We start from the raw sequence: 11,039 nt of genomic DNA on the forward strand, positions 1-11,039 counted from the left end.
GATTTATCTTTTATGCTTGTCCTAGCCCCTAGTACAGCACATGGCACTTTGTAGATGCTCTGTTTGTTGCTTTGGTCACAAAGTAATTGTGAGTCAGTGCAGTAGATTCTTTTTCTGCTTTGGTCAATTATGAATGTTATAGATGCATTGTTTCTATTATGTTTCATTGTAAGCTATTGTATTTTAGGCATACATACCCAGGCACTATTTATAACTTTGTTTCCATGGGAAAATGGAAACTGAATTCAAAGGGCCAAGAAAATTCATAAAAACAAACTTTTGGCACATTACCAATTTGTAAATGATTCAGTGGATGGTCATTATTCATATTTGAAATGTCTTGGGCTTTTATTTCAATTTTAGTGCTTCTGACTGATTTAAATCTAGCTTCAGGACCAAACCCTCATGGAGTAGGAAATAGACCCCAAATATGATCGTTTGAAGTTGGCTCCAACTCCCAGCCAGGACGTCAGAGGCCTTTGTTTCCGGGTCTTCTCATGGAGGGCCGTAAGACTACAATATCTTCTAGTTTTATCCACTTCCACTAGTTCTATTTTCGTATCTCCACATTTAACACACAGTGCTATCTTTAGAGCCCCAGCTGACTGGCATGAGAGTCCCCAGGGTAGAGCAGTTATTATACAAGAGGACTGGACCATACTTCCTACCGGTCAATTAAGACAATGCAGAATGCAGAAAAGACATCAGCAAGCAGTTACAATGTTAGGAGGGGATTTTTACTTATTTATTTTTTTAATCGCTAAAGATTTCTTTCTTTGCACTAAGTTTTATGAACTATTAAGAGCACAATGTATATAATACTTTCTGGAAGTTCGCTTTAGACTATGCACTAAAATGTATTCCTATGTCTAAATTCACTTGAAAACATCATCATAAAAAAAGTCTCTAGAACCGTGTAATCCAGATTTCAAAATTTTGGATCTTTTAGAAAACTGTATTACCCTTATTCTTACTTGAGGAATCCATGATGTCCTGGTCTACACGAACAGTTGGATTGTTCTAACAGCCACATCTCAAAAACTGCCGATGCCTTGCTTATTTTCCACCGATTTGTTTTTAGCTGATACTGGAAAGACAGGCCAGCTCAGTGTGTCAGAAGGGAGAAGACTGCGTCCCAAAGGGACAGAAATATCTCACAGGCCAAACTTCAAAAGTTCTTTGGAGAACTGGAGGCAGCACTACGGCTCTTCTGTTCAGAGTTGCACGGTTTCCAATACTGTGGCCAGTGGGTACCTGAAGCTACCGAGCACTTGAAACGAGGCTAGTCTGAACTCAGCAGTGCAGTAAGTGTAAAATACTCACAAGATTTCAAAGATTTGGTACACACAGAAAAAGGAAAGTAAAATATCTCATTAATATTTTTTTCTGTTGCTTGCAGGTTGTGATGATAAAAGTTTTGAGAATAGTGGGCTAAATAAACTATATTATTAAAATTAATTTCATCTCTATCTTTTTGTGTGCTTTTTTTTAATGTGGCCATTAGAAAATGCAAAGTGACCTGTGTAGCTGGCATTTGTAGCTTGTGTTGTATTGCTATTGGACACTGCTGGTCTAGAGGCTCCCACAGTAAACAGCATGACCAGTAAGTGCTCTTTATGGTTGGGAGTCAGAACTACTGCAGAACTTTACTGCAAATCTGACTGAAGGAAAATATAACTGGGAGTAATGTATACAGCAGCCCCGGCATGTTCAGTTCTCCCACCCAAAGATTTCTAGTCGTACCCAACAGGCCAGTTAGGTCTCTATGGACACAGCCACCAGGAGACTTAAGAGTTACTGCAGTGTGATACCTGCCTTACTTAGCTCTTTCCCAATTTCTGACAAGCCCCTCGTTTCATCTCAGGGGTTATTAATTATGCCCATTTTACAGCATGGAACTTGAATAGTGAATCATGAATTCACTTGCTTTGAGTTTTTGTTGGATTCCTCCCACACCCCACCTCCCCACCAGCCCCACTCATTGCTGCTACAATGAAGACTAGGAATTGGTTCACAGACAATTGAAGCATTAATTTGATTTTTTGAAGAAGACAACATCTAAATTCTATGTGTGGGCAGCAGGCGTCTAATTGTAGGCAGGAAGACGTACGGGGACTTCACACTGACCTTGAATATTAATAAACATTAAAAGTTCAGCACCAAAGCTCTGATGTGGGATTACCGGATTACTGAATTAAAAACATATTGGGAGTCACCACTGCCAGCAAAGAATTGTGTAACTGCTGGTAAAAACAATAGTGATTTCAGGAGTAGATTGAAAACAAAACAATAATATCTTTGTAGTGTTGTGAAATCTTTGCATGAATAAAACTGACCGGCTCCATTACATTTCCCAGTCTGATTTGCTGACCAACTTGTCTGCCCATAGTTGTTTTCTGCCATTCATTTCCTCCAATTGTCAATTATTACTAAAACAATTATGAAAAAAAAAGTGTGTGCCTTTGTTTCCTGTTGCTGATGAATGTAGTGAAGTCACAGACCATGCTAGTGCATCATAATCATTTCCATTACAATGAATTATTCTGTCACAAACAGGATATAGCTCTTCACTGGGCAAAGAGGCCTAAGGGGCTGAATTAGCAAAACATATTATTGTCAGCCATGACAGCAAGAAATTAGAATACTGGACTTAGCTCTCCACTTTTAAAAACCATATTGATCATTATTCCTAATTACAAAAATAACACATGCTTACCCTGAAAAAACATGTAAACTATATAAAGAGACAAAGTAGAAAATAAAAATCACCATTACCTCCACCATTCAGAGATTATTCTTATGGTTAACATTTTGGTGTATGCATTTTTAATTCTTTTTTATATATATGTAAATACTTTTTTAAGCAAATGAGATCACACCATGTATAAACTTTGTATCCTTCTCTTTTCCACCTAACATTTACTGTCAGCTATTTCCAATACTGTTAAATACTTTAATGCAATTTAATGGTCATACAAAATTTCATATTATGGAATATCATTCAACAATTCATTTATTTTTGTCTATTTACATCAGTTCCAAAATTTGTCTGTTAAAAATAGATAAGCATTTTTAACATATATTTTTTCTGAAGCCATGATTATTTCCTTAGGATAGATTCCCAAAAGGTAGATTTTTCACTTTTTATTAAGAAATACATTGTGTATTTTGAAGTAAATATTTAGAATTAAAAGTCTAAGAATTTTTCTTAACAATAAAGAACATCTGTACAGTAAAATTTTAATAATCAACTGTGATCCATGTGCCCTCCTAAAAGGGCAAACAAGTGGAATACGTTTACTGATTAGAAAATTGAAGATAAATCTAACACTAGACTATTCACAATGTCCTGTGGGCCAGCTGCCTTAGAGGGTGTGTGTAATTCAAATGAGTCCTTTCCCAGAATCTCTCAGACCAGTTAAGAGCCTACAGATGATTCTGCAGTGATCCTGTGAATTCTCACCTGCCAGGGAGTTGGTGAGGTTGATTAGAGCTTCCTAGGAGCTTGCTGCTAGCGGCTGCCCCTACCGTCCCGTGCCTGGGCCAAGCACTGTTACCTGATAATGCCGCTAGAGGGCAGCTGGGGACAGGAAGAGGAATTTAACATGCCTCTCGGTCAGGTTTTCTCTTCGGCATAATCAATCTTTATTTCACCAGACAATTGAGGGAAAATTGAAAACGAGGCACTGAGGGGCAAACAGTTTTGGTTAAATAAATAAATAAGAAAGAATTTGTGTATAAGCTTTTCCCATTTCTTCAGATAAGTTAACCATAAAAAAGCAGAATTCTCTGAGGGCTCTCTCCAACTTGCTCCACTTTTCTTGTGCCCTGTAACACGCATTCCTTCTGCTCCCGCCAAGATAGTTAACTCATTGCTCCCTGGTAGGGCTGACACATTTAGCAAATAGCACCCAACTAAAAGCTAAATGTGAATGTCAGATAAACGACGCATACTTCTTTAGTATAAGTATGTCCCATGCACTAGACCTCATGCATTCCTGTGCAGTAGGACATACTTATACTTTGTTGTTTATCTGAAGTTCGCATGTAACTGGGCAGTCTGCATCTAACCAGCAACCCTAATCCCTGGGCACTCCCAGTACATCCTCTCTCTGCGCCTGCTCACAGCTCCCTTCTTCTCTTGCACACTCTTCCTCTCCCTCTTCACCTATCTTTTTCCTTCTGCCCTTCAAGACCCAGCTCAGCCTCACTCCTCTGTAAAGCCTGCATGGATCAGACCTTCCTTATCTGGCACCGATTTTCTACATCATTGACTTGGTTTCAAACATCGGAGGCCTTGTGTTTCATATAATTCCCTTTCTCCTACTAACTGTTGATTTACTGAGGATAGGGGTTGTTTTATTTGTAGGAAAATGTAATAAATATGCTTTTGCAATGTGGTGCTTCTGACCAATAAGGCAGGGTGTGACGTTATGAGAGGGGAGGGAAAAGGGGTCTCCAGAAGCCACGAATACAGACTTAAGGTGTCCATGGACACACAGAAATCAGCACGCAAGTGCTCACAGCATCAGGCCGGATGGGTGTGGCTGTCTGACACCGGCACTTCCACTCACCTTCCACACACCTCACGAATTGCAGAGTGCATTGGGTGACATCTAAATGTCTCATGGCTTCACATGATCTCTTCAGGAAAAAGATTTCACTTATATTTAAATGTGAAGGCCGGGGGTGGCTATATTGTGTAACTTGTAAACATAGAGTGATTATAGGATCTATACTGGAACCCACACAATAAACTTCTATTTAATAAATAGAGAAGCAGAAAAAAAAAAGAATAATTGTCAAAATTTTTTCAAAATTAGCTAACTCTAATAATTTAAAAAACTCTCAGGGGCTTGAAAATACATGAAAGTCCATGAAACTATTAAGAAGCCTGTAAAACTATTAGGCAATTATCAAGAAATCTATTTTAAATCATTGGCATTTCGTGAGTCCAGTTATAAGCATCTATGGGCATCCAGAAACCAATGGCCAACAAAAAGACTTTCACAAGTGAAAAATATATTCTTAGAATAAAATTACATAATGCATAATATTATCCATTTTTTAAACTTTCAATAGTGCTAAAGCATTTTTATTCTCATAATCTAAACATATGAATGTGTCGAATGAGAAAGTTATTTCGAAACTGCTAGGGGAACAAGTTCAACATTAAAAGAAATCAGAATCGCTGCAAGCCGCCACATTTCTATGACTATAGTCATGTGGAGTGGCAATTAATTAAGTTACCTTAGAGTTCACATTGTGGGAATAATAAAGTGGATTCAGACTGACTTTGCAACACTGGTGTGTCCTGAAAATAAGTACTAAGGGTTTGCTTTGCTTTTTCAGACCCATCATACCGATCTAGATTATTTCATTTTCCTTTCTTTACAACTTAAGTTCAACTGAGAAATCTTGCTCCTTCTACACACACCAAAAAAAAAAAATCGTGCATTGCCACAATTTCCATGGAATGAAATACAATTTTCTAATCAGAAAAAACAACCCTTCAATTCTCCCAGGAAAGAGAGCAGCCAATGAGCTCCAGGCTGGGACAGAACTGGGACAGAACTGGGACAGAACCACACAAAGTTCTGCGGGTTGTAGTTTGGCTGGCCCAGCTTTGCTGGTTTCCAGCTTTGCTATCTTCTTGTAACAGATTTTAAATATACCAATCTCAAACTGGGATAAGCCACAGTAACAACACATTTCCTTCTTTTCCTTTTCAATAACCCACCAGAACTTTATTCCTTTGATAGTCATTGCGGCAACATCAATCAAGTTACTTGAGATACAAATGTGGCATTATCAGCGGTGGATGCAAATATGGTGCATCATTTAAACTTGTTCAATGGCAAGGAATGTTAAAAGAATTTGGAATGTCCCTAGGAGCTTTCCAAGATTTTGTGGGCAGCATCAACTGTTCTTGGATTTAATCCATTTCCTTTCGACCTTTACATTTCCAAATCCAACGACACTCAGGCACCCAGAAAATATATGCTGAATGAATGTTTTGAACGAACAATTTAAATGTAAATAATTATCTAACAGTCTCTATCACTGGAAATTGTTCAATGCTGGTTTTTCAAGTGCTTCTAGAAGGTTCTCTTTCATTTGAAAATGAATGTTTGTATTCAAAATAATCTCTATTTCCAGAAATAAAAATTTCTTTATTTTATACAAAATTTAAACTGCAATTAAAATAACTTTCCAATAATTGTCCATTTTTGCTCAAGGACCTATCTATTAAATGTACTCTAGACAAGTGTTGATTAAAGAAATGGTAGATGGATTATTAGTCAACACTTTGAGAAGGATAGAAAAACAGACAAATACCAAAAACTCATTTTGGAAAATGATCTTCAATGAAATTATTTATGCAATGCAATCCCCTGGTGAAAATGTAACTAAAGATAGTTTACTGGACATAAAGTTATCTTAAAGAAATAACTATTTTTTTCAATATTTATGATTGTGGTTAAAAATGAAGATATTATAACTGAGGCTGGTATCTACATTTCTTCAGAAATATATGCAAGTCTCAGTAAAAAGTTGCCTGAGGATCTGCCCTCAAATTACATATATTGTCTTTGTCTAATATTCGTAGTTCATAAAGTACTTTAAGAAACAACAATGGACAGCCTTTAAAATTACACTTACCTTAACTGGCAGACATGGAATAATTTAAAATCCATCCGTCTATTGAATCAGGCTTTTTCTCTCCATTTCACTTAATCAACAACTAGTTTCTCTTCAACGTATTTAAACACACAGAGATTCCCGTTCTCTCCTCTGAAATGCTGTCATCACCTCCATTGCTCAAATCCAGTTCAAAAGTGGGGAGAGAAAAAAATTCAAATTTGCAAGCTGTTTACGCCTAACAACAAGTGAAGCTGCTAAGCTTTGAGCTCAATGAATTAAAGGTTGTTTGGCTAAATGGCAGGCATACTTCCTCCTATTCTTTCCGAACTTAGTTTTCCTGCCTCCAGTGGAGCTTTTTCCTTTCCTGAGCTATAAATAGGTTGGTCACAACAGTACGGAGGAAAAAAGAAGGCAGGAAATGTACTTGATTTCAAAAGGAGGTCTTAGGTTTATGTGTGTGTATATATTTCTTTTCAATAAATACCTATAAACAAGCTAAAGAAAATTTGGCCTCAAATAATTCAGCTTTGCTATATGCACCATAATCAAATTTAAATTTATTTCTTATAGTCTTGGTTTTGCTGTAAGTTGCCATTTCCATAAGCAAAATTTGGGCTTGGAGAGATATCGTTTTCTACATAAAATACCACTATCTCAAATACCTTATTCCTCACAGGAATGCCATATAAGTTGAATTCCCTGAGGGAAATAAGGGTGATGGGGGTGATCACTCTGTTTGGTTCTTTCCACTCAAAAGAAGACAAAGTACTTTTTGAGGAAAGGTTCAACAGAAGGAAGATATCAAAAGGTGAATAAAATCAGCAGATACTTTTGCTTAAAAGAAATCATGAAGTCAAGTTTCTAAACTGATCAACCCTCTACACTAAGCTTAAAGGTGGTCTCAGCCTTGCTACTCAAAGTAGTTTGACCACTCTCATAATTATAGACAACACAAGCTAAAATAAAAATTAGATATTTTTTCATATATCAGATGGGAAAATATAAACATTTTTATAATATCTGATACTGTTGAAGTGTGGAGAAATAAGCATTCATATAATAGCTGATGGAAATGTAAACTGGCATAAACTACTTGGAGGACAATTTTCAACTTCTTTCAAGATGTTAAGTGCACATTCCCTAACAAGATATTCAATAGAGTTGATTCTGTGAAGTGGGAGTTTAGGCCTAGAATTTTAAAAAATGTTATCACTCAAGATTCTTCATATGATTCTATTAGATATCTATCATCTCTCTATCAATCATCCATCATCCATCATCTTATCTATTGATCTATCCATTCATCCATCCATCCATCCATCCATCATGTTGACTTACTGTCTGTCAACAAGTTACTTTTTAAGTTGGGTTAACACTTTGAGAAGCAATACAAGGGTGACTAGAGAACTCTTTATATGAGAGGCTACCCAAAAGTAGTCCAAGAATTGGTAGCCTCTGTAGCATCTGAATCAAAATTTCTGGGGTGGGGCCCAGCAATCTGTTTTAATTCCAGGTGATTCTCAGGCTGTAATATATATACACACATACACACACACACACACATATGAATCACTGGGCCATAGAATTATTCTATTTGTTTATTAATACCTTTCATTCTAAAAAGAATTTGAGACAGCTGACTTTTTAATCAATGTAAAAATCAGGGAAAATTTTAAATGCCTTTAATGCTGGTGACTCTTATTTAGAAGGATTAAAGAGTTTTTACACAATGTTAACAAGGCACCCTAATTTCCCAGTTATCTTGAAGAAGCTACCAGAATCAAGACAAAGGCATCAAAAGAACAACCTGTGGTATTCAAGGGAGAGAAAAGAGAATTCTCACATTGGAGGCAGTCATGATAAATATGGATGTATTCAAAGCAAACTTAACTAATATGCATTTGTGAAAATTACAAATTTCCTGAAATAGCACAAAATCAAAGTATAAACAGTGAGGAAATAAGATCAAAAGTCTCTAAGTGAAAACAAAATGTCTCCTTCCATATTTTTGTTTGTGTTTCGTTGATTGTTTTCTACCCAGCCATTTCTTGTCCATTCTCAGCCTTACTGCAAAGCCCTGTGTGATAAAAACAATGAGTTGAACAATGAGCTCAGGCAGAGCTGGTGAGGGAAAAGCAGGGGTATCCACATCCCAGGCTCAGATGGGGAGGAAAAGATTTTTTTAAAAAGAGAAAGAGAAAGAGAGAGGGAGTGAATGACCTCCTTGTAATAGCAGAAAGGAAGAAGGAAGTCCATGGTGGCCAGGATACAACAGCTACAGTGTGTTGAGGTGGCTAAAATGTACCCAAGTTGACATTGGCAAGAAAATGGCTGGCAATAGGGTAATGCATTTCTGGGATCAAACCATGCCTCTATGTGAGAAGAATGAACTCTTCAAGGAGACTCTGAGCATGTTTACACACTTTCATTGTTCTCTGGAAATGTTCATTCTCTTTTGGTGGGGAAATGTTTTACTTCCCAAAAAGAACAACTTCACAAAGCTCCCCATTGTAGCCCATCTCCAGAAATGAAGCATTAAACCATTTATGGAAAACAGAAAAGCTCTGTATTCTCTAAAATCAGTGATAGCCTCTCTCAAAGAAATAGGGGAAAATGTCAAAGGTAATTGTGACGTTCTTCAACTATTTTAGTTTTGTAAATTGAGGAAAATGCATTTTTTTAATTATAAAAACTGTTTTAGTTTCCTAGGCTGCTCAAAGCAGACACTATGAAATGAGTTGGCTTAAATAATAAGAATTTATTACCTTACAGTTTGAGGCCAGGAAAATGTCCACCAAATCAAGGCATCATCAAGGCGATGCTTTCTTCCTGAAGACTGGCTGCCAGTGATCCCTGGCTCCTCTGCCACGTGGCAAGGCACATGGTGGCGTCTGCTGGTCTCTCCCTTTTCTTCTGGGTTTCACTGATTTCAGCTTCTTGCTTTGTGGCTTTCTCTCTCTGTGTCTGAATTTCATTCCCTTATAAAGGACCCCAGTAATAGGATTAAAAGCAAAAAGTAGTCTGCATATTATTGTTCAAATTAACTGAATGCGCTGTATGTATCTGAGCCCATATGCCCCACAGGTATTTTTTAATAGCCTATCTCTGTTAGCAAAGTACAGAAGCTTTAGGTGATAACCCAGTTGTGGGGTGCTGAGTTCCTTTTACTTGAATTGTTATATCCTACTCATGAAGATAAATCAGAATTGCTAGAATATCTAGTCAAAAGGATGCAGGTAAAGGGTGGGTCTCAAAATTTTAGCAGGAATATTGTAAATGTAGCTGAAAGTTAGAGAGGAGTTCTACATCATAAAATAAATAAAATTTAAAAGTTAACTCTTTCAGGGAACTAGAAGACTTAGTAGGATAATCAAAATTTAATGATGTTCATCAGTAGTTTATTTTCATTTAGTCTAACTCTCAATAAACAGTAATGTTAAAGTTGCCTTGCAAAATTATGACAATCCTAGCACAAACAAAAGAGTTCACAGTCTCCCAAGGGAAGGTCAGCCTTGGTGACGTCCAGTGGGAAAATCTAAACAAGAAGGACTTTGCTGGGTCTGGCTTTGCCCACCATTGGTATCTGCCACTTTGCCATGCACCTAAAATAAAACAGCACTAGTTTTCACATCAAAAAAAGAAGAAGACAAAAAAGGATCTTGAGACTCTCTGATAACAAATGCCTAGTTTGTTCAGTTTTGTGAAAACTGAAATCCGATGTCATAATAACTAAAGGAAATTCTAACTGGTGTCATGGTAGAGTTTTCTACATTAATTCTGAAAAATGGGCACTTGCATCTTGCTGTTTCTGTCAGTTGTGTGTTCCTTTGGGAAAAGCTTTTGGACACAACCAGAAGGCTGATTTGTGAAGTAATCACTGTTGGAGGCAGGACCAAGTGAAACCATCACTGGGAAGAAAACACACAGAAGGAAAACTCAACCCACGGAAAGAGACTCATTGTAGAAACAGTGCATGGCACACATATGTAGGAGGGGGAGACTATCATGGGCTCCAAAAGCACTGGGTCCTCATTGTTACCTTATTTTGTGCAATATTTGGAAGGAAAGAGGGAAGGAAGTGGTGGAGAGAGCATGGCAGTGAAATCGATTTGCCCAAAATTTATCATTTTGGTGGTCACTCTAGTCTAGTAACAGGCCAGGTGGTGGGCTTTGCTGATTTAATAGTCTACCCAGGTTCCTTGCTATAACAATAGCTTAGTTTGATTTTACAATACGGTCAATATACTCCATAATCCTTGAACCATATAATTATGCAGCTAATGAGAAGAGCTTAAACTGATGTTATATTGATGTTGCCAAGGTGAACACAACCACAAGCTTTAGAATTCCAATATGTTATCTGATACAAATTCACCCCAATTAGATGTAACAAA

At 37.1% G+C, this 11,039-nt stretch overlaps 1 protein-coding gene across 2 annotated transcripts in view; it reads right to left on the reverse strand.

Annotated features, from left to right (window-relative positions):
- RASGRP3 (RAS guanyl releasing protein 3) overlaps positions 1-6,893 on the reverse strand; it is a 113,691-nt gene extending 106,798 nt beyond the window's left edge. For both annotated transcript variants that reach the window (XM_037806544.1, XM_037806547.1), the window contains exon 1: positions 6,664-6,893. The gene's annotated coding sequence lies outside the window, so the exon portion shown is untranslated. The remainder of the gene's footprint in view (positions 1-6,663) is intronic.
- Positions 6,894-11,039: the final 4,146 nt, after the last annotated feature.

The sequence above is a fragment of the Choloepus didactylus genome, chromosome 17 (assembly GCF_015220235.1).
Source record: "Choloepus didactylus isolate mChoDid1 chromosome 17, mChoDid1.pri, whole genome shotgun sequence".
NCBI classification, from domain to species: domain Eukaryota; kingdom Metazoa; phylum Chordata; class Mammalia; order Pilosa; family Megalonychidae; genus Choloepus; species Choloepus didactylus.